We start from the raw sequence: 21,466 nt of genomic DNA on the forward strand, positions 1-21,466 counted from the left end.
CACCTTCCAGATTTACCTACAATTTTCAATATGCCTATTACCTCTGTGTACACAGGTGACTCTGGTTATCCCAAGCTACTGACACCTCTCAGGCATCCGACTACAGCATCAGAAAACTGTTTCAATGAGGCCCATTTTAGGACCCGACAGGTAATCAAACGCACCTTTGGAGTGGTGAAAGCCATATTCAGGAGCCTCCACCTTAAAGGAGGGGCTCTACTGTACAGACCAGAAAAAGTGTGCCAGATCATTGTAGCGTGCTGCATGTTGCACAATTTGGCTCTCAGATGTCAAATCCCAGTACTGGATGCTGGGGAGGGTGCAGCTGTGCCAGTGGCTGATGAAGGGGACATGGGGAATGATGAGGAGGATGATGATGAGTATGCAGCTGATTCCAGAGCAGAGCTGATACAACAATGCTTCCACTGACATACAGGTATGTCTCAGAGCCATGCTATGTAACCAGTAGCATTGTTGGCCGTGTGCAGGGCTGCTACCAGGGTTGTGTATTCAATGTGGGTGTAGTGTGTACACATTACTTTAGATGTGGTGTTCTTAACTGTATTACAGAACTTGTAAAGGATTGCTTCCCCTTCTGGTACTGTCACATAAATTGGTAGGTCAATGATCTTCCTGTTACATATGTGATGGCTATACATAATGTACTCATGGTAGATAAAGATGGAGCCAGAAACTGTGCTCAAAGGTGTTTATTTTTATGATACAAGTGCAAAGGCTGATGAGTGGGGTCATGGCGAGTGGGATCATCAGAGTACTTAGCCCACCTGTGGGGGGTCATTATCCAATATGACGGCCATGTGAAAAAGGTGTTATGACAGTGGACAGTCAACAGGGTATTGCTGTGACACATAACGTGGTATGTTCTGAAGTGGCTCACTTCTTGGCTGTAGTCCTGGTCTTGGCATCAATGAAGGCTGGATGTCTGGTTGGACGTCCTCGCTTGCATGGGAGCTCCTCAGCTACAGGGGAAGGGGTGCTGGTGTCCTACGTGTCCTGTGGCAGGGCCTCCATTCCACTGGTTGCGGCTGATGTGGAGGGCTCAGATGTGATCTGGATTATGGTATGGGTCTGCTGGTGGGAGGTGGTCTGACGCTGGATGGTGGCAGGTTTCGTCAGCACCCTTGCTATGGTGGCCATGGTGGCATTGTGGGTCTGTCACAGCTGCATGGCCTCTGATGGTTCTCCCACTGTAGCCCCAGGGTCTCCTCCTGGGTAGTGAGGATCTGGGCCATGGTGTCCTGGGTTTGGTGGTATGCACCCAGGATCTGGTTGAGGGCCTCCTGGCCAGTCTGATGTGTTGCTGCCCTCTCCCTTGGACCACAAGTCCCCTCCCACTAGCCCTAGCCCCCTGTGCCTGTGCCCCTGGTACAGTGTGCCCACTACCAGCAGCAGCACCATGGCCTTCATTGCCTGGAGTGGGTGCTCTTGACTCAGGCCTCTGTACTGTGGGGCACACCTCTAATTGAATGGTCCCTCTGGCACAGGTTTGGGGAGGAGGGGCTACCTGTGGTGTTGTAGCCACATGGGATAGTGAGTCCGGGGTGTCTAGGTTGGGGTTGCTGGAGGTGGACTCGCCAATCGCCCCAGATGGCCCAGGCATTTCATCATCCTCCAGACATCCACTGGGGCCTTCATCCTGTGAGGGCTGTCTGACCCTGGCATCCTCTGCTGGATGGCAGTAGCAGGGTTCTCTGTGGATGGAAAGGGTGAGAGTTATTACATGGAAATGTCATTGTAGTGTCATGGTGTACCGCTTGCAGTGGGTGAAATGGTTAACCAGGGATGGCAATGACATTTGCAGCAATGCTGACACTTCATGGTGATTGGCCTTTCGGCCATGCTTGTCATATCAATTGTAGTTGTGGGTTTGCTGTTTGGCATTGCTGTATTTGGCATTGGTAGTGAGGTGGTGTTGGCTAGCAGTCTGGGTGGGCTGTGGGATAAATGTCCATGCAGGTGCACCATTGTGAGGTGTGAGTGTTACTCGGATCAGGCATGCCTAGTGATGGATTGTGGGAGTGGTAGTTGAGGAGATAGCATGCATTTTGCGGGGTGAGTGTGTGGATGGTGGGAGAGGGGTGGTGTTGCATGCAGAGTAGAAAGGTGGGGTGATAGTGGGGAGTGCATTCTTGTAGTTTGTGATATGATGGGGAGCGGTAGGGGATTGGAAAGCATGCAGGACTGGAGTGGTTAGTGCACGGGGGTGTAGGTCCCTTACCAGTATCAATCCCTCCTCTGATTCCTGTCAGGCCCTCAGGATGCATGATGTCAAAGACCTTCTCCTTCCAGGTTATCAGGTCAAGGGGAAGAGGTGGGGGTCCACCACCTGTCTTGTTGAGGGCAATGTTGTGCCTGGACGCCATGGAACGGGCTTTCCCCCTGAGGTTGTTCCACCTGTTTCTGATGTTCTCCTTTGTGCGTGGGTAGCGGCCAACTACCTTCACCCTGTCAACGATTCTCTCCCATAGCTTGGCTTTCCTGGCCGCTGAAGTTTGCTGGACTTGTGCTCCCATCAGTTGTGGCTCAACTCTGACGATCTCATACACCATGACCCGCAACTCATTGTCGGTGGGTGCTTGTGGCATGACATTGTGGGGGGGGGTGCTATGCATGTGAAGTGCAGTGTGGGCGGATGATTGTTGTGGGGGTGCGTGCAACTTGTAAAATATTGCTCTATGTGCAGTGGTTCGCGGGCCATATATCTTTGGCTTGTGGTGATATTCGCAGGGGTTTGTAGAGGTCCGAGGGGGTGTGTATTATAGTGCAGTGAACAGGTGTGTGTGGTGTGTGTATATGGTTCAGGTGTGGGGTATTCAGGCTGTCCAATCAGTGGTGGGATGGTGGCAGGATTTTGCATGGCAGTCTTGCCAAACTCGTATTGAAGGCCTCAGTCTCGCACACCTTGCCATTTTGCCATCCTAAACACGCAGTCCTGTAATCTTAGTAGGAACCACATAACAAAAGCGTCAGTGAAAGAACCATCACCTGATGCATTTATTTGAAATTAATCAAAAAATGGTAATAGATATGGTGGTAAGTGAGTAGAATAAGATTTATAAAACTCTACCGGGGAACCATCAGGTACAGGAGATTTACCAGAATAAAAAGATTTAGTAGCATCAAATACAGAAAATTGTGACCCATGAAATATTTATCTTGTAATTAAATGAGAGGTAAATTATAGGTGCTTAGGAATTGTATATAATATCATTTTGACTTTGTGTTCGGTTATTTAAAGTTTTACATAGAATCAATGATATACATCTTTGGCAACATCTTCGGTAACTGTCCGAGTTCCTAGAAGCATGAACCTTTATTTGTCATGTAGGAAAATTCACTACAATTTTACCAGATCTATTGCCATTGTGATAATGCTAATCTTTTTTCAGGTATTGGAAATCCAGCACTTTTACTGGAGCAACTCTACCTTAATATCAATAAATGGTTAATTATCACAGGATCTTTTTAAAAAAGCAGTATTTGTAGACATACCAAGCCTAAATAACAGAGTATAACAAAATGGCATATCCCAACAAAACAGTCAAAGTTAAATGCAGCATATCAACTCCAGTACAACACAATATAATAACATTTTATTAACCGCTACTGTGCAGAGGACGTAACCATTACGCTCCATCCGTGAGGTTCCCTCGCACCCCCCAAGGCAGGGAGGGAAGGGGAAGCCCTTCCCCTTCCACCCTGACACCACTCTGACCCCCCCCACCCCCGTGACATCAGCGCGCGATCGCACGCTGACCTCACAGAGGCTGCCTCCCATCGCGCTGGAAGCTTCCGATCATGTGATGGGGGCCTGAGAGTCTTCAAAGGAAAGGAAAGGAATTTCCTTCCCTTTGAAGTCTCTCAGAGCATTTTAACAGCGGGATCATGAAGCGATCCGGCTTCTAAAATGCCCACTAGACACCAGGGATTATTTTTACTAAAGAAATTGGCACACGGGGAGCGACCCATTGGGCAAGGGTCGCTCCCCAGGGGGACATTTTTTTCAAGGCCTTTTCTGCCCCCCTTGGGGGCAGATTGGCCTATTTTTATGAGGCCAATCTGCCCCCAAGGAGGGCAGAAAGCCTACCAGAGACCAGGGAAGATTTATTTTTCAAAATAATAGTATGGCCATACCCCCACCCCAAATAAATGGGGACAAAGTTGTTCTGCCCACCAGTGGGCAGATGGGGCAAGTACCCCCGATCCACACCCCGGGGGGCAGAAAGTCTACTAGATGCCAGGGAATTAAAAAAAAAATAAAAATAGTGGGGTGGTGGCTACCAACCAGTATGGGCCTGGTTATGCCCCCACCCCAACTGAAGGGGGTAACAGTCTATCAGCTCTCCCCCGCACACTAAAACATCTTATCCCACTGCAAGCAAGAGGACATTTGATTATTTGGGGTTTTCGTTTTACATTTGGGCCATGAGAGCTTGGCTAACTCTCAAAATCGTCCCACTTGGAATGGTGAGGGCTACACTTTATGGACTTTGGGACGCTGCCATGTAGAAAAATCCACAAGACCTAGACACATCTGAAAACTAAACATCTAGGTGATTCCAGGGTGGTGTGCTTCACAGGCACCGGCAACATTTTCTTACCCACAATGCCCTGCAAACCTCCAACTTTGCTGGAAATCACACATTTTTCCCACATTTTTGTTATGGAACTTTCCGGAATCTGCAGGAATCCACAAAATTCCTACCACCCAGCATTGTCTCATCTATACTGATAAACATTCTGCTGCACTTGTCAGCCTAAAAATGTTTTTTTTTTTTCAAACTGCCCTTTTGGACCCGCTTTGGTTCCCCCTCAATTTCAACATGTTTTTGGCTCTTCCCTGTCACAAGCACTTGGCCATATTTTGAGGTTTGCAAAGGATTCTGGGTAACAGAACCTGGTGAGAGCCCCACAAGCCACCCCATCTTGGATTCTCCTAGGTGTCTAGTTTTCAAAAATGCGCAGGTTTGGTAGGTTTCCCTAGGTGCCGGCTGAGCTAGAGGCCAAAATCCACAGCTAGGCACTTTGCAAAAAACAGGTCTGTTTTCTTTGGGAAAATGTGATGTGTCCATGTTGTGTTTTGGGGTATATCCTGTTGCGGGCGCTAGGCCTACCCACACAAGTGAGGTACCATTTTTATCGGGAGACTTGGGGGAATGCTGGGTGGAAGGGAATGTGTGGCTCCTCTCAGATTCCAGAACTTTCTGTCACCGAAATGAGAAGGAAAAAGTTTTTTTTTTGGCCAAATTTTGAGGTTTGCAAAAGGATTCTGGGTAAAAGAACCTGGTGAGAGCCCCACAAGTCACCCCATCTTGGATTCCCCTAGGTGTCTGGTTTTAAAAAATGTGCAGGTTTGGTAGGTTTCCCTAGGTGCCGGCTGAGCTAGAGGCCAAAATCTATAGCTAGGCACTTTGCAATTAACACATCAGATTTCAATGTAAAAATGTGATGTGTCCATGTTTCTTTTTCTGTCGCGAGCATTAGGCCTACCAATGCAAATGAGGTGCCATTTTTATCGGGAGACTTTGGGGAACACAGAATAGCAAAACAAGTGTTATTGCCCCTTGCCATTCTCTACATTTTTTCTTTCCAAATGTAGGGCAGTGTATAAAAAAGACATCTATTTGAGAAATGCCCTGTAATTCTCATGCTAGTATGGGCACCCTGGAATTCAGAGATGTGCAAATAACCACTGCTTATCCACACCTTATCTTGTGCTCATTTTGGAAATACAAAGGTTTTTTTGATACCTATTTCTCACTTTTTATATTTCACCAAATTAATTGCTGTGTGCCCGGTATACAATGAAAACCAGTTGCAAGGTGCAGCTCCTTTATTGGCTCTGGGTACCTAGAGTTCTTGATGAACCTACAAGCCCCATATATCCCCGCAACCAGAAGAGTCCAGCAGACGTAACGGTATATTGCTTTTGAAAATATGACATTGCAGGAAAAAGTTACAGAGTAAAACGTGAAGAAAAATGGCTGTTTTTTTCACCTCATTTTCAATATTTTTTTATTTCAGCTGTTATTTTCTGTAGGAAACCCTTGTAGGATCTACACAAATGACCCCTTTCTGAATTCAGAATGTTATTTACGTTTCAGAACTGTTTAGATTTCTGGGATCCAGCATTGGTTTCACACCCATTTCTGTCACTAACTGGAAGGAGGCTGAAAGCACAACAAATAGTAAAAATGGGGTATGTCCCAGTAAAATGACAAAATTGTTTTGAAAAATGGGGTTTTGTGATTCAAGTCTGCCTGTTCCTGAATGCTGGGAAGATGGTGATTTTAGCACCGCAAACCCTTTGTTGATGCCATTCTCAGGGAAAAACCACAAGCCCTCTTCTGAAGCCCTTTTTTCCAATTTCTTTCCAAAAAAATAAATTTTCGCTGTATTTTGGCTAATTTCTTGGTCTCCTTCAGGGGAACCCACAAAATCTGGGTACCTTTAGAATCCCTAGGATGTTGGAAAAAAAGGACGCAAATTTGGCATAGGTAGCTTATGTGGAGAAAAAGTTTTGAGGGCCCAAGGGCGAACTGCCCCAAATAGCCAAAAAAAGGCTCGGCACAGGAGGGGAAAAGGCCTGGCAGCGAAGGGGTTAATACAGTAGAAAAAACATAGGAGCACAAAAAAATACCACAGACAAATGTATACAAGCATTCTTGATACACATTATCATCTACAAAATCCTGTTTTCAGTAGTAACAGTTTTTGGAACAAGGACTACCTTATTTTACTACCAAGAACATGAAGTAGCGCTAATCAAACAAGTTTTGTGTTCCAGTCCTGTCTACTCAACTTAAATCTTCCAGTGCCTGTTTTCATAGTTCTTCAAGACTGAACATAAGTCTCCCACAAGATAAACCTACTCGATCCAGGAAAGTGTAAAGAAAATAGGAAATTATGCGTGTTACGGGTAACCCAGTCATCTGGATTTGAGCAGGATTCGCCCTGCCTGATAAAAATTAAGAGCTGACCTACTCAGTACGGTATATAAAACCTTCTGATATGTAGATGTGTATGTGCAAAGTTGTTAATATAAAATTGTAAAGCAATTGGCTACCTATTCTGATTACTGAATCATGAGCATGCCAAAGAATCAAAAGGGGAATTTCGAAGCAAACGCAGACATGCGGCAAGAATGTTCATTTTAGATTTCCAAAAATTAAATACAAACATGCTGTCTGAAAACTTCCAGATGCAGTAGGGACGACATACTGTTTTTCATTTCGTTCACATAAGGACAGAATTTAATTACATGTGAGATTGTATTCATATCGTATAGTGGAAAGCTGCTGTGTACTATTTCTTTCCGCAAAATACAACTGCAACAACGGAAAGGTGCCTGAATCGTTTATGCATCAGTAACCCTTCAATGCCAGAGGACATCACACTGCAAAATTGGAACTATACTTTCCCTGCCTGAGTGATGGCTAAACTAGGGTCAAATGGTTTAGCAGAATTCTGGTTGTTACATTTAGCATTTGGAAGTATATTTAATGTCACAAAAAATATTATCCACCCTTTCTCTGGTGAGATAAACCGGGTGGCATTTTCTCCATTAATATCTTTAAATATGGAACACAAATCTAAGCTTCTGGAGCTCTTTTTTAAACCCATTACATTTTAAATCCCCAACAGATATTATGTTGCTATATTCTTGTCAAGAGCAAACTTTAATTAACTCTTATGCATTCTTTTCCATTCCAAGCATGACTTGCATGGTACAAGACTAAAATAAATCAGAAAGAATAAGGGTTTTTTAGGTCCGTTTTAGATTCTTTTTTCACACCTTTCATTAAATTTGCAATTACAGACAAATCACCAAAGGTGCACAGAAACTGGACGTCTTTTTCACTGACAACTGAGATCTACAGACACCACAACAATTAAAGTCACGTAACACACGTTGATAGTGCAGCACTGAGGGGAAATCTGCAAGTATGCAGTTTTCTAATGGTAAAAAATTGTGTAGGACCATATTTACAAAGCATCGCATTGCAGTGATGATTCCAGTGGGGCTGGCACAAAAAAAATGCTATTATGTCCCAGGAAAAACACTTTGGGGGTCATTATGACCCCAGCGGTAAAAAACGCCTACTGCTGCGGCGACGGCCACCAAAAGACGGTCACCGCGGCTACCATCCAGAAGGATGGTGGAAATCCGGCTGTGGCCATGCCAGCAGTAAGGCGGTGCTGCTGCCAGCAGCAGCGCCACGCAAGTAGACAGCTGATGCCCGTATTATGAGAATAATACAGCCTGTTAGCAGAGCCCGTGCAGTCTCCTGCCGGACGACACCCTGACTACAGGTAAGTCAGGTGCCCCGAGAAAGGAGGGGAGGTGTTGTGTGTGTGTGGGGGGGGGGTGTATGTATGTCTGTGGGTGCTTGTATGCGGGTGTGTGTTGCGTGCTGTATGTGTGCATGTATGGATTTGTGAGTGCATGTATGTTGAGTTGTGTGAATGCATGTCTGCGAGTATTTATGTAAATGTGTGGGGATGTGTGTGTGAATGGATGCATGCATGCGTGTATGCATGTTTGAATGGGTGTGTGTATGCGTGTGTGAAGGGAGGGGTGTGTTTGAAGGGGGGGTTTGGAGGGGAGGGGGTAAACCTGGGGGGGGCGGAGAAGACCCCTATCAGTGACAGAGAAGGGATTCCCTGTCACTAATAGTGCCTACCGCCATGGTTTTCGTGGCAGTAAGGGAGCCACGAAAACCATGGCGGTAGGTGGGGTCATAATCCCGCAGGCGTTGAAGTGATGGCCGCCGGGCTGGGGAGTGAAGTCTCCAGCCCGGCGGTCGGTGTGGTACGGTTGCCCCAATGTCATAATAGGAGAAAAGTACCCCCAGTCTGTTGGCAGTACTTTCCTCCATGTTAATGCCGACCACTGGGGTCATAATGACCCCCCTTATGCATAGAAACATCATGGAATATGCCATTTGCTCACTGTGTATGCATTTTTTCATTTTGCTCTTGAATGTCACACAAGTATATATTTTAGTGTATCTGGCTTTGTGGGAAATCCTGTGGGTGTTAGTGCTGCTACCACATGTTATACTCAATTTGGAGGTATTGTCTGTGGTTCTGTACTTTTCCGCTGCAAAACCATTTGGCACATAGCTTACAACAACTTTTACACACAAAATATATTCTGTGCAAGAAAGTTGGTCAATGCTGTTGCATGTGTCACGGGGGCATTCTCTTACATCACTCCCAAAATTTGGAACAGCCTTTCTTCCACTCTGCATCAGAGCTTCCTCCTCTCTTCTTGAATTCTGCAAGAAGCTGAAGAACTGTACTTCTCAATTAATCATCCTTCCTTAGGCAGGGCTGGGAACACATACCTGCTCAGTGCCAGGATACCCTTGTGAGTGGTTATGTGCTTCACAAATACACATAACATAAGATAACACAACACAACACAACACAACACAACATAACATAACATGACATAACAGCATTGCACAGCATAGTTAGCACAGCATAACATTGCATAGCATAACATAACATATATTGGAAATGTGGTTTCTCGTTGGCAGAGGCATACACCCTGTCCTAGCAGGAACCACAATCCTAGTCAGGGTAAGTCAGATACACACCATAAACTAACCTCTGCTCACCATCTGTTAGCTTGGCACAGAGCAAGCCGGCTTAGCTGAAGAGGCAATGTGTAAAGTATTTGTACAACACTTCAAATAGTAAAATAGCAAAAATACCACACAAAAAGATACCACACCTGATTAGAAACATAGAGCTTAATTTAATGAAAGGAAAAAAGACAAAAATGACAAAAACCAATAACTATAAGTTGAGATATTAATTTTTAAAGAATAAACTTAGTTGTATCGCTTAGAAGCATAAAGCACCAAACAGGGCTATCTGGTTGCACTAGACCAAGTCAAATCTGAAAAGTCACGCTGACATATTTTCTTTGTGATTTTGGGGGTTGACAACTATCAAACATGATTATGACTGTAAACACTGCCCCACCTGCAGGGTAAGATTTGCCTTTTTCTTTTCTCTTTTGGATAACTATTATATCAGGTCAATTTAAACATTATTGAGACTGCAAACCTAGCCCAGGGATTTTTTGAAAATATGCACTTGCATAAAACATTTGTGATGACGGCAAATATGTTAGGTTTGTATTGACATTACCTACTGGGGTGAGAGATCACATGGTCAGGGGTGAGGTGAGTATTAACACTGGAGAAATATGACAGTATTGCTCTTATCTTTTGACTGCAATGTATGATCGGGCAATGGAGTTTCAATTTTGAAGGTGTCAATGGTGCACGTCTTGTTTATCATTGGCGTGGTGCTATGAGCTTAACTCTCTAACACGGTTTCGGGTGAGTGGCGTTGCTACATATCAAGGCTGTGGCATTGGGGAAGTAAATTATGAGCGGGTAATGTGTGAAATATGAATGGTTAATAAACTGTACTGAAACATGCTTGATGGACACAGTGAACTATGGGTTTGGAAACTTTGGGCCTCATTACGAGTATGGTGGTCCATAAGACCACTGTACCCGTGGTGGCATTCAGACAGCCACACTCCTGGAGGTCTGACCACCAGATTACAGCCCCAAAGGTCGGACCATGAGGGGACCACCGCCACCTCCACCGCCAGGATCATTGATCCTAGCGGGGTGGAGTCGGTCGGAGTCATGGTCAGCCATAGTAGTAATGAGTTCAGCACTGCTGTGCTAATCATGAGTCCCCTTTCCAACCAGCCTTTTCATGGCAGGCCCCCGCCATGAAAATGCTGGTGGAAAGGCAGTGCTGGGGGCCACTGGGAGGCCCATGCACTGCCCACAACCATGTCATGGGCAGTGGAGGGGCCCCTCTGGCCATCACCCCCAGAATTCACACTGTCTGCTATGGCAGATAGTGTGTATTTTGAGGGTGCTGAGGGCACCCTCGGTGCGACGGCATTGGCCTTGGATCCCTTTCCACTTGGCTGACTGGCAGAAACCTCCTAATACAGTGGCTTGTGCCAGTCAGCCCAGTGGAAACATCGTAATTGCGCCGGGAGGAGACCACCAGCTCCACGGTGGTCTCCTCTCCACAGGGCTGGCAGGCCAATGGTCAGCCCATCAGACTTATAATGAGGCCCTTTGTCTCGTTGTGGTTACTGGAGGATACAAAGTTACATTTTTTTGGTACTTAGGCCAGGAGTTCAGATACAGTGCAACATGTTATGCCATATTGTAATGTATCGTGTGAATTAAGCATGTTACGGGTCAGTGGCCCCCAGTCCTTTAAAGAACACTGGGGGGATACATTGTTACTGATTATCTGTAATTGGTCTGGCTTGGTGAATGGAGTTTCAAGAGCCGCTTACTTATGAGATGTGGTGGTTTATTGACGAGTGCAGGGTGGATTATATGATTGCAAACTGTTTCACATAATAATTCCTTATGTTACATCATGGGATGGATGTACAGGTATGAGCAATCCCTAGTTGGGATGGGCTTGTTTGAAGGAGTGTGCTGTGGTTCAGAACTCTTCAAATACAGCCTCTGGAGTGGTGTGTAGGTACAGGCTGCCCTGAGAGGCACTGGTTGTGTTTTGGAGTGTTCAGGGTAGAATATATAATTGCAGAATGCTTCACCTAATAATTCATTACTTGACATTGTGTGGTGGATGTACAGGTATGAGTAATCCATTTTTGGGATGGGCTTGTTTGGCAGAGTGTGCTATGGATAAGATTTTTTCTGAGTATAGTCCCTGGTGTGATGTATAGCTATGGGCCACCCTGAAGGGTAATTTTTCCTTAAATATATGAATGGATGTTACATGTTATAAGCAAGATTATTTGATGGTTGGGCGCATCCTGCTGTCTGAGACATATGTTTGGTTGGACTATAATACATCTATATGATAGGGGCTCTTTGCAGGCTTCTACTTAGTTTTCACTTTTTTGTTTCTTTACTATTTTTCCTGTTATATTTACTTTTTAGGTGTCCTTTGAGGGATTCACCTCTCTTAATTATTATAGTCGAGCAGTGATTTGCAATACGTCTGGCACCTGGCATATTAACTATAATTATGGAAATTGGAAGCACACATTTGAGCAGTCATATAAATAGTAATGACTTACAAGAATTTGTGATGGTATGTATTATTCTTTCTCTCCACATTTGGAATCTGCACTTTGCTTGTGAATGTAATATTTGAATAGGTGATTTATGATTTATTTTACTTGTTATCAATGTTGTTGATGTGAATGGATCCTGCATATATATTTTTGTGATGGTTTTGGGTTATAGTACTAATAGTCAATATTGTAAAATTACTTTTCCTTCCCTGTGATAGTTAATAGTCCCTCCTATATATTATGAAGTATGATGTAGCAAATGTAGATTAATAAATGATGATGTTTGTTAAATCTGGCATCATGCCTTTCTGAGCTCTAGTGTATTTTTTAACATGTTTTTAACAGTAGCACTTGTATTTTTTTTTAACTATTTACTGAACACTTTGGGTGGGTAAGTTGTTTTTAGTAAATGTTTTGTCTTATGGTTGTATATTTATGTTATTATATTAGCGCCCTGAAGGAGTTCACAGAGTGAACATAATGAATTGGATGCGTATTTGTTCTGCGGCATTGTTGGATTATTAAGTTTGAACTATTCTTCTTGGAATAAAGAAGGAATAGAATAATTGACAACTGATTTGGACTTTTTCAAATTTGATGATTTCCTGTTGGTGCACCATTACACCATTTGTTTATATTTGATCTGCTTTTGCCGTGTTCATTGGAGCAACAAGGATTGTAATGTGTGCACATCGGTTGTGGGGATTGTACTTTGGGAACAGAAGGGACCGGCGGTTCGATTAGACCAGCTGCTCATAATTAGGATTGTTGATTGCACTGTAATGAGTCCCTGACCGAAGGTGCTATATATTTCGTCTGGAAGAAAATCCTATGACTTCCACTCTTAACCTTTTAGATGCGGGCGTCGGCCACTGGCCGACGCCCACACTCCCTCCCTGGTGCGGGTCACGACCAGTGGCCGACACCATGGAGGGGGTTAAAAATCCTCTGGTGCAATGCACTGGAGGATTTTCTATTTTTTATTTTTAACCGTGGGAGACGCGGAAGAGCTTCCGCGTCTCCATCCCACCCCCCTCCCGCCCCCTTATGACGTCAGCGCGCCGCGAGGCTCGCTGACGTCACAGTTTTTCCCCACCGGAGAAGGAGAGAAGCAGGTAAGCGTTCTCTTTTTCTCCAGTGGGGAAAAAAAGGCCAAAACGGCCTCCCCAGATCCCAGGGAGGCATCGATGGAAAGGGGAGGCTCTCCCCTTTCCATCGATGCCTCCCTGGCATCGTTTCCTGGCCGTGGATCGCAGCACGGCTGCGATCCATGGCCAGGAAACGCCCCTAGGCACCAGGGATCTTCTTTGGGGGGGTCGGCCCCCTCGTAAAAGGGCCGCCCCCCCGGGGTCAATATTTATTTATTTACACAGTTTTGGGGGGCGATCGCGCCCCCCACAATAAAAAAAAAAGTAAAAAAAATTAAAACAAAATGGCGGGGTCGGCCCTTGGAACACAGGCCGACCCCAGGGGGAAAAAAAAACATGTAGTTTTGCCTGGGGGGGGGGGGGCGATCGCCCCCCCCAGGGTAAATAAAGAAAAAAAAACAAATTGTTGGTGGTCAGCCCTTAGGGTGACCATCAATGGGGCCATTTTTTTTTTTATACATGTGTGCTTTGCCAAGGGCAAGCACACATGTATAAAAAAAAAAAAGGTTTGTGACATGAGTGTCTTGTTTTCTTTCTCTCTCTCTCTCTCTCATATATATGTGTATATATGTATACACATATATATATATATATATAGATATAGATATATATATAGACATATATATTTATATATATATATTTTTTTTTTCAGGACAAGCATTGCAGCGCCCATGTGCTGCTTTTCTGACTTGTTGGTATGTATCTTGGCTTCTAACAACGCCCACCTCACGCCCATCACTACCACTCGTTCGTGGGCTTGCCCTTCAAAAATCCTTTGATTACATTGGAAAATGATTTACCTTTGTCCCTTCTTGGGGAGGTTTTGTTACCACCTTGGCCATCGCCCCTGGTACATGGCTAATTGCACTTTTGCTGTTACGTTTAACTGCGAGCGAACTTCTTTTCCTTTTGTGTAACTCTTCACATGATGCTCATGGTGGCCGTGAGGTATCATTTTTATCGGGAGACTTGGGGGGACGCTGGGTGGAAGGAAATTTGTGGCTCCTCTCAGATTCCAGAACTTTCTGTCACCGAAATGTGAGGAAAACCTGTTTTTTTGCCACTTTTTGAGGTTTGCAAAGGATTCTGGGTAACAGAACCTGGTCAGAGCCCTGCAAGTCACCCCATCTTGGATTCCCCTAGGTCTCTAGTTTTAAAAAATGCACAGGTTTGGTGGGTTTCCCCAGGTGCCGGCTGAGCTAGAGGCCAAAATCTACAGGTAGGCACTTTGCAAAAAACACCTCTGTTTTCTTTCAAAATATTTGATGTGTCCACGTTGCGTTTTGGGGCATTTCCTGTCGCGGGCGCTAGGCCTACCCACACAAGTGAGGTATCATTTTTATCGGGAGACTTGGGGGGACGCTGGGTGGAAGGAAATTTGTGGCTCCTCTCAGATTCCAGAACTTTCTGTCACCGAAATGTGAGGAAAACCAGTTTTTTTTGCCACTTTTTGAGGTTTGCAAAGGATTCTGGGTAACAGAACCTGGTCAGAGCCCGCAAGTCACCCCATCTTGGATTCCCCTAGGTCTCTAGTTTTCAAAAATGCACAGGTTTGGTAGGTTTCCCTGGGTGCCGGCTGAGCTAGAGGCCAAAATCTACAGGTAGGCACTTTGCAAAAAACACCTCTGTTTTCTTTCAAAATATTTGATGTGTCCACGTTGCGTTTTGGGGCATTTCCTGTCACGGGCGCTAGGCCTACCCACACAAGTGAGGTATCATTTTTATCAGGAGACTTGGGGGGACGCTGGGTGGAAGGAAATTTGTGGCTCCTCTCAGATTCCAGAACTTTCTGTCACCGAAATGTGAGGAAAACCTGTTTTTTTTGCCACTTTTTGAGGTTTGCAAAGGATTCTGGGTAACAGAACCTGGTCAGAGCCCCGCAAGTCACCCCATCTTGGATTCCCCTAGGTCTCTAGTTTTCAAAAATGCACAGGTTTGGTAGGTTTCCCTAGGTGCCGGCTGAGCTAGAGGCCAAAATCTACAGGTAGGCACTTTGCAAAAAACACCTCTGTTTTGTTTCAAAATATTTGTTGTGCCCACGTTGCGTTTTGGGGCATTTCCTGTCGCGGGCGCTAGGCCTACCCACACAAGTGAGGTATCATTTTTATCGGGAGACTTGGGGGAACATAGAATAGCAAAACAAGTGTTATTGCCCCTTATCTTTCTCTACATTTTTTCCTTCCAAATATAAGAGAGTGTGTAAACAAGACGTCTATTTGAGAAATGCCCTGCAATTCACATGCTAGTATGGGCACCTTGGAATTCAGAGATGTGCAAATAACCACTGCTCCTCAAAACCTTATCTTGATCCCATTTTGGAAATGCAAAGGTTTTCTTGATACCTCTTTTTCACTCTTCATATTTCAGCAAATGAATTGCTGTATACCCAGTATAGAATGAAAACCAACTGCAGGGTGCAGCTCATTTATTGGCTCTGGGTACCTAGGGTTCTTGATTAACCTACAAGCCCTTTATATCCCCGCAACCAGATGAGTCCAGCAGACAAAACGGTATATTGATTTCAGAAATCTGACATCGCAGGAAAAAGTTACAGAGTAAAACATAAAGAAAAATGGCTGTTGTTTTCAGCTCAATTTCAATATGTGTTTATTTCAGCTGTTATTTTCTGTAGGAAAACCTTGTAGGATCTACACAAATGACCCCTTGCTGAATTCAGAATTTTGTCTAGTTTACAGAAATGTTTAGCTTTCCGGGATCCAGCATTGGTTTCACACCCATTCCTGTCACTAACTGGAAGGAGGTTGAAAGCACCAAAAATAGTAAAAATGGGGTATGTCCCAGTAAAATGCCAAATTTGTGTTGGAAAATGTGGTTTTCTGATTCAAGTCTGCCCGTTCCTGATATGTGGGAAGATAGTGATTTCAGCACCAGAAACCCTTTGTTGATGGCATTTTCAGGGAAAAAAACACAAGCCTTCTTCGGCAGCCCTTTTTTCCATTTTTTTTGGATAAAATGAAATTTTCACTGTATTTTGGCTATTTTCTTGGTCTCCTCCAGGGGAAACCACAAACTCTGGGTACCATTAGAATCCCTAGGATGTTGGAAAAAAAGGACGCAAATTTGGCGTGGATAGCTTATGTGGACAAAATGTTATGAAGGCCTAAGCGCGAACTACCCCAAATAGCCAAAAAAGGGCTCAGCACTGGGGGGGAAACGGCCCAGCAGCTAAGGGGTTAAAAAAAGCTTCAGATGACTGTTTTGGACTACCCAACCTAAGCCAAAATGTCCTGCCTTTCTCCACTAAAATCATGGAAAGTCCGATCAATAACCAAATGTTCCACTTTACCATAAACATCATTGTGGACATCACACAGGCAGGTTTCAGAACTGTGCACCATGCTGAATCAGTCCTTAATTCTTTCCTTAATGACCGTCATCTCTCATCAGGGCAGGGCAGATGCCCTTACCTGACTCCAGCATCTTGGTCAGCGTGCATCAGCTGAAATGAGACAATTTCTGTAAGACTGATTTTGCTCTATTTTGAGACCAGTCCCCAGTAGTCTCTCATCATCTGTATAGTTCCACTTTTATACGACTTTCCCATTAGGTGTTCCCGTATTCTGCTCTCAGCTTCACTATATTTTACAGTCATGTCTCTCCTTAACTTCTCCAACATGTCAAATGACTTCACTTTTTTTTTTTATATGGCTGAATCAAGCTTGATCATTGGCATGATGGTGACTGTGAATGAACTTCACTAAAATAATAAAGTAGCTGCTTGAATGAACTTAATTGAACAGAAACTAAATAAAAAAACACTTATATTTTCATAATTGAAGTCTCCCACAAAATGTGTGCTCCAGTCTGATTGCTTTTTTACTCTAAACAATATATGTTAGTGTTTTTAAATGGAAATACGTGTTCACACTATTTTATTTATACTCTTAATTTGTAATGTTAATTTGTAATCATTTATAAAATAAATATAATGTTAAACTATTATATAAATGTATTATATTTTATGTTTTTATCTAAATGTAGTTTTTTTTTGTTTATTTAGGGGTTGGAATAACAAATCTGACTTTTACAAAGTCCAAAACTTAGGGCCTCATTAAGAGTTTGACAGTCCCACCACGGGACCACTAAACTTGCGGGGAGGACAGCACCGCCATGGCAGTGGCATTGCACTCTTCCCTAATATAATAGTATGTTCCCACCGGTCAGACCGGCAGGAACAGTGCTACGAGATAGCACTCAGCTCCCTTAAAGCAACATAGAGGGGCTGACCAGCACCCTTGAAACGCGCACTGTCTGCAAAGCTGGGCAGGGGGCCCCCTGCACTGTCCATAAGCTGGGCATTGGCAGTGCAGCCCCCTGTGGTCCCCAGCACACCCTCACTGCCAGCCTTTCCATGCCAGTCAGACTGCCATGGAAAGGCTGGCAGTGAGACGAGTTCTAATCAGCCAGTCGATGCTGAACTCCTGGGTGAGTACAACTCTCTGCTGTCATGCCATTGGGAACCATGTTCCTAGCAGGGACTGCGGTTCCTGGCGGCTCCGCCTGCCAGGGTTGTTATTGGGAGGTTATGATACCAGGAGTGCAGCGGTCCAACCATCAATGCGAGTGTGGCGATCTGAGGACCAGCACACTCGTAATGAGATCCTTAGTATTCTTTATGTTTCAGTCTTATAGCAAACCTGACCACTCTAAAGTCTTTTCCTTCTATTACTCAGTCTGGAGAATGAATAGTAAATTTGAACCTGCCAAAGTCCAACATTTTCTCTACTGTTTATCTGGGTGGAATAGGAATAGTAAAATGAACCCACCAAACCTACTGTTGCTTAGTTTGGAGTGGTAATAGTGGATTTTACTTTTACAAAGTCTCATTATTTTTTCAATTTAGATATTCCATTTATTTTTTTTGCATATTTTTGTCATTTAATTTTAAATGTGATTTTACTCTTCATTTTTATACTGTATTATTGATAATATTTATATTACATGATTTTAATTTTACAAATCTGTCAGTGTGTGCTTAGTTTGTATATTTCCAAAATATAGGCTCAGGTTTACAAGAGTTTGGTGCATGAGTACTGATGCACCAGATTGCCTGCACCCCCCACTGCCACCTAATGATGCCATGAGTGCACCATATTTATAATATGAAGCACCATGGCGCACGTTAGGCCAATAGCATCAACATTTTTGACAGAATTGTGGCACTTTACTGCACTAGCGTCAAAGATTTTGACAATAGTACAGCAAAGTGCAAGGAGGTCCACTGATTTCAATGGATGTGCCCTTTGAACACCTGCTTTGAGCAGGCATTTAAAATGACGCCAAAAATGGTGCAATTAAATCTTGTAGATTTCATTGCACCATTTTAGAGGGCCTTCTAATGTCGGAATGCCCCCCTTGCATACATTATGCTTGGTGCAGGCATAATGTGGCGCAAGGGGTCACAAAGTGGCGCAATACATGCATTGCTCTACTTTGTAAATATGGCACAGCAATTTTTGCCTCATTGAGACACATTAGCATAAAATAATTACGCTAATGTGGCACAAGGAGGTGCTAGGGCCTTGTAAATCTGGCCCATAGTGTTTTAACAATAATTAGTTGTGTTTACCTAATTCACGTTTATTGAATAATTATAATAATTTACAGACTGTTTATTTTTTATGACATATATTTTGTATTTTTTAAGGATATTATTACATTTTATGTTTTAGGTTATCAAATGTATTGATTTACCCCATTATATGAATATGTTTTAAATTATAATAATAATTCTTAAGTTAATATATTTTCTAAAGTTAATATAAGTTAAACTATTTTACACTGAAAATACTTACCTAACTAATGACGATATTTTTGGTCCATTTTATTTTTGCAGTCAATATTTTTTAGGGTAATATGTCATAGAAACAATGTTTCATTGGCTTTTTCTCCATTATAGTCTCAAAAGTGCTCATGCTGAGAGCCTCTATCAACCTTGCGATTATAGCACAAGACATGTCAGTGCATTTGTGTGCTCTTTTTAAAGTAGCAACATCAACACACTCTTCAATGCAGAAGTACTTTTGCAAGTATGCTCACTGTTAATATAAGAGATCAAAGTCACCCTAGTCCACATCTAAATGTTATCTTATCTATGTTTATAGTATTGGACCAATTAATAAAGTATGAAAACGAGTATGGGAAGATGGAGAGGATGTGACGTTGCAGCCAGAGCTGCTGACTTTGCAACTGGGGAACCTACGTGGAGTCTTGGCATCAGCTCAACATCCTGTGATTGTGGGCAAATCACTTTTTTATTTCCCTATGTCAAAAAATGAATGTGACCTTGTGTAATGTAGTTGGTGCTCAGGAAAAGTGCTCCAATACCTTCAGGTCAAGTTTACTCTACATAAAACTTAAAAAAGGATAGGTGATATCGTTGCATTATTTACACATATTTGTGACTCACACTACAACAAGGAACACTAATACGTTGGTAGCAACAGATGAATCAGTAATGCATACCAACTACTACATGAGGATACCTTTCTTAGATTCACCTAGATGTATCTGAAATGTCATCTGTGCCGAAAAAGTTTATTTCTTAGGCGCGACCTCATACAGTACGGAAGCCAAACAATACTTTCTCATTGGTCACAGCTCCAACCGATTTTTCTTTGGCAACTTTTAGGAAATGGAACTGGACATGTGCCAGTATGCTTTCCCCAATCAGCATCAGGACCCACTTTTAGTAATCCTTAAATGAACATAGTAACGCATTTTAACTTTCCAATCAGAAGTGCAGGTTTTGCACAGTACCTTTTTGTGCAAACTGCAAATCACCAAGTCATCTGTGACCAACCAATACATACTGTTAGCAGATTAGTACACATTACTTTAAGCAGACATCACAATGACTATCCTCAAACAACTCAAAGATGTTTTGAATAGCGTCTTTAAGTGACACTTGTGAAACTAACTGCATTTTGAACACTTCAGAAATTATTTTGGAACCTTATAGAAAAATGTTTCACCTAAGTCTGCAAACATGTCATTGACTTTCCTGCTAAAGATAGAGATCCCCAAAGTTGACATAAATTGTAAGCAGGACAGTGCCTACTTTTCTAGGCACCTGTTTTATCACTACTAGCCACTAATGGTCTCACCGGATCTAAAATGAGCATACGTGAAATGCAGAACGTAAAGTTTAATTAAAATGTGATTTCATATTGATGTTTTACTTATTACACCTGATTTACAAGCATATTGCTGTGGATAAGTGTAATTTACCTTGGTAGTAGTGCTGACTTAGTCCTTGAACTCTGTAGTACGACATGAGTAAAACATGAGTACATTACAGCAAAATCATTGTGAATCTGGCCACTTATCTATAATGGATCACATTTTACTTATCTTCGTCATGCAATAGAACAAATAAAAAGCTCACCTTTCGTTTTGGCATGTCATAACACTCAATTCTTTGTGTACAATTTTACACATTATTACCACACTCAGTTACAAATTGATTCTGAGCGTCTTGACTGGAAATAACAACTATGGCCACATGTTTAAAAGATGAGAGAGGGCCTTCTGTGAATATAGAAAGGTCGAGGCCTGTTGATTTGTCACAATTTAAAGATTAAGGCCCTCATTACAACCCTTGCGGTTGGTGATAAAGTGGCGGTAATACCGCCAACAGGCTGGTGGTAAATACCTCCAAATTATGACCATGGCAGAAGGAGCTCAGACAGACAGCCACTTTACCACACAGACCGCCAGGGCTGAATCAACAGGTACCATGGCGGTAGCCACCTACTGGCAGGTGGAAGCCAATGTTCTGCCCACTGTATTAAGACACAGTAAACCGCCACCTTTCCAGGGCAGTACCAACAACATCAAAAGCATGACGGAAACAATGCACAGAAGGGAAATGACTCACCATTGGAGACTCAAGGAAGAACCGCGCCGCCGTGAAGCCTGAACCGCATATATTCCCAATGATTTTCTACGTCCTGCTCCACCATGAACGCCTACGACGGCGAAGACGACTATGGTGAGTACAGCCGCCTAGCACACAGGGGAGGGGGGAGAAAAAGGAGAGTGACATACACACGCAACACGTAACACCCCACCCCCAACACCATACACATAAGCAGATGCAGTAATCAAACATATTTACCCCGTACCCCTCTGGAATAATGCAGACATGAATAGAAGAAAGTGAGTG

Source organism: Pleurodeles waltl, chromosome 1_1 (genome assembly GCF_031143425.1).
Source record: "Pleurodeles waltl isolate 20211129_DDA chromosome 1_1, aPleWal1.hap1.20221129, whole genome shotgun sequence".
NCBI classification, from domain to species: Eukaryota; Metazoa; Chordata; class Amphibia; order Caudata; family Salamandridae; genus Pleurodeles; species Pleurodeles waltl.